A 3,572-nucleotide genomic window follows, 5' to 3' on the forward strand; every position below is an offset into this window, starting at 1 on the left:
AGTCCTGGTCACCATGACAGACGTCAGGAGCTTCGTGTACGCAGGCTACCAAGAAGAAGAAGGGAAACGCTTCGAGCAGGATTATGATACGAGAAGAAAACGCTTCGAGTAGGAGATGGGCCAGTGGTAAGGCCCAATAAAACATGAGATGACCCATTATTTTTCTTTACGCAGCCCATTTCACTTCTGTACGCAACCTTTGATGTTCCCGATGCCTACCGATCGATACCGATCAGCCATCATCACGCCGTCGCCCAGCCTCGCCGCCTTGACCTTGACGTGATGCCCTCCCCTGCGGCCCTTCCCAGGTTCTTCCAACCAAAGGTGTTCGTTGAGGAAGTCCACTTGTTTCTGCGGCCGTCCACGCAAGAGGCAGTCTCCCCACTGCCGCGGCCACTGGCATCCCGCTCAAAACTGTGAGGGAGCAGCCAAGAGAGGTAGCAATGAGCAGGTTCTTTTGATCTTCCCTTATTTTCTGCTCTTCCTATCATATTTAATTGTTGTCATTCTATAATTGTTGTCATGTTGACCTGATTCTTGAAAGCTGAATACTTAATTACGAATACAAGTTGTAGGAAGATTCAGCCAGCGGGATTACAAGTTAGATTTTATACGTTTTGTGTCATAGATTTTTCGTCTAGTCCTTGAGAATGAAACTTTCTTAAACAATTCATTGTGCTTTGACTAATTAATTATTTCATTAACATATTTGATTGCATCGTCTATCGAGGCTTTGATATTTTGTTGCTTGTAAAAGTTCGCCCCGGGTAACTTCAAATTCTGGATCCGCCACTGGTCCATGGCTACCAGGGATGAGCAGCGGCAGCAGCTCCAACCCCTGCACATCCTCTTCCTCCCGTTCTTCGCCCCCGGGCACCTCATTCCCGTCGTCGACATGGCCACGATATTATCCGCTCGCGGCGCGAGGTGCACCATCCTCACCACGCCCGTCAACGCCGACATCATCCGTCCGGCCGTCGACCGCGCCAACGACTCCTACTGCCACGGCACCGACTCCCCTTCCCCTGCAGTCGACATCTCCGTCGTGCCTTTCCCCGACGTAGGGCTCCCCCAGGCATGGAGAACCTCATATCCCTTACTCCAGCCCACGGAGCCGACTACAACTTCAAGTTCATCCAGGCCGCGCAGCTGCTCCGCGAGCCCTTCGACCGGTTCATGGCTGCTAACCGCCCCGACGCCGTCGTGTCCGACAGCTTCTTCAGCTGGTCCGCGGATGCCGCCGGGGAGCATGGCGTCCCGCGCCTCGTGTTCCTCCGCAGCAGCGTGTTCGCCCGGTGCTGCAGCGAGACCATGCTGCGCACCAACCCGCTGGAGACAGCGACGGCTACCACCGACGACGACCCTGATGACGACGCCCAGCTCGTCTCCCTGCCGGGGCTGCCGCACCGTGTCCAGCTGAGGCGGAGCCAGATGATGGACCTCAGGAAGCGGCCGGCGATGTGGGCATTCCACAAGGACAACGATGCAGCGGACCGGAGGAGCTTCGGCGAGGTGTTCAACAGCTTACACGAGCTGGAGCCGGACTACGTCGAGCACTTCCGCACGACGCTCGGCCGCCGTGCGTGGCTCGTGGGGCCGGTCGCGCTCGCCAGCAAAGACATGGCTAAGAGAGGCAGCACCGACAACACGAAGGCACACGTCACCGACGACTGCCTGCGGTGGCTGGACGCAAAGCCGGCCGGCTCGGTGGTGTACGTCTCCTTCGGCACGTTCACCAGTTTCTCGCCGGCCGAGCTGCGCGAGCTCACCCGCGGCCTGGACCTCTCCGGCAAGGACTTCGTGTGGGTCATCAGCTCCGGCACAGGCATCGACGAGTCAGAGTGGATGCCTGAGGGCTTCGCCGAGCTGACGGCACGCGGCGACCGCGGCATCATCATCCGAGGCTGGGCGCCGCAGACTCTCATCCTCAACCACCCGGCCATCGGCGGGTTCATGACGCACTGTGGCTGGAACTCGGCGCTGGAGGCCGTGAGCGCCGGCATGGCGATGGACACGTGGCCGCGGTACGCGGACCAGTTCTACAACGAGAAGCTCATCGTGGAGGTGCTCAAGGTGGGCGTCAGCATCGGCGCCAGGGACTTCGCCTCGCCTCTGGAGACCCATGAGGTGATCGGCGGCGAGCTGATCGCTGGATCCATCGGGAGGCTGATGGGCAGCAGCGAGGAGGGCGCCGCCGTACGGAAGAAGGCCAAGGACCTCAGTGTGAAAGCAAGGAGCGCCATGGAGAAGGGCGGATCTTCGTACGACGACGTCGGAAGGCTGATGGGTGAGTTGATGGCTCGCCGGAGTTCCGGAGAAGTCACCCGAGCGGCGAGCTTTGGTACGCCTACCGAGCGACTAGTCTCATAACAGAATTAATTACGAGTAGTTATTACAACATGAGGTGGCAACATTGATCCAGAGGCAGCCTGAACTTTCTTCCTTTTGTACGTTGGCGATCTTGGCTACGGCAGGCACCGATGACGTCGTGGCATGTTGTAGGTCGCTACTTGCAACGTGTGCCGCCAGAAGTGTTGCTGACTGATGAAACGCCGTGGCATCTTGCGAGCAATTCAATATCGTTGTACGCTTGAAATTTCCCAAATTCTAAAAAGTGCACGCGTGCTATTTAACTGAAACGAGCACACCCGCTACGCGACAGGCAAGCAACCAGCGGTAAGGAAAGAAAAAAAAGTCTGTCGATATCTATCCTCAGCTCGATTGCAATTTCGTCGCCTCGATGCCCTTCCTCGCCGACGCGGATGCCCATGAGCTGGACGGCGTAGGCGACGCGGTCGAAGTACGGAAGCGGCAAGGCCGGCTGGTACACGGGCGTGTAGTTGAGGGACGGAAGGTGGGCAGGTCGCTGTGGGAGTCCGAGGAGCAGCACGCCGGCGGCGTCGCGGCCGGAGATGCAGCACGTGAAGTGTGGGGTGCTGGCCCGCGAGACCAAGGAGAGGGCGCCCCTGGTCATGCCCAGCAGCCCGGCGCTCGGGCCGCCGACCGGGACGAGTCGAACCCGGAAGCAATGCAGCGGAATGCCGCGCACAACAGTGGAGATGTCAGTCGCGAGCGTGCCGTCAGAGGAGGACCCGTCCGCGCGTAGGAGAGCGACACGCTGCACCTGCTCGATGCCGCGTTGCAGGCCGGAGGTGACGACAGGTCACGGGAGCGGCACTGTGCGGAGGCGCAGGGCACGGCGACGAAGGTGGTCGAGCTCCTCGGGCCGAAGGACATCACGTTGTTCCTGGCGTAGAACAGCAAGGACAGCTCGCTGCCGGTGTCGAGCACCATGGTGACGTTCTGCGGCGGCGAGCAAGACAGTGAGGCTGACGTTGTGGTGGAACCACATCTTGCTCGACTGCCATGGCAAAACTGCTCGCATAATAAATAGGTTTTTTCTCTATGTCAGTCCTTGTCCGCTACATGGTCGTGGATAGGAATCTTGGATGGGAGCCTACTTGTAATGTAATTACCACAATTCTAGAAAGAAATGAGCAGGCTTTTGCAGATTTTAGGTCTCTTTTTTCTTCTAGCAAATTATTACATTTTGGGTCTATTTGATGGTTTCG

At 58.1% G+C, this 3,572-nt stretch overlaps 1 pseudogene; it reads left to right on the plus strand.

The window, feature by feature from the left end:
* Window positions 1–302: 302 nt before the first annotated feature.
* Window positions 303–2,575, plus strand: LOC123133619 (anthocyanin 3'-O-beta-glucosyltransferase-like; annotated as a pseudogene).
* The last annotated feature ends 997 nt before the right edge of the window (window positions 2,576–3,572 follow it).

Source organism: Triticum aestivum, chromosome 6B (assembly GCF_018294505.1).
Source record: "Triticum aestivum cultivar Chinese Spring chromosome 6B, IWGSC CS RefSeq v2.1, whole genome shotgun sequence".
Lineage (NCBI taxonomy): Eukaryota > Viridiplantae > Streptophyta > Magnoliopsida > Poales > Poaceae > Triticum > Triticum aestivum.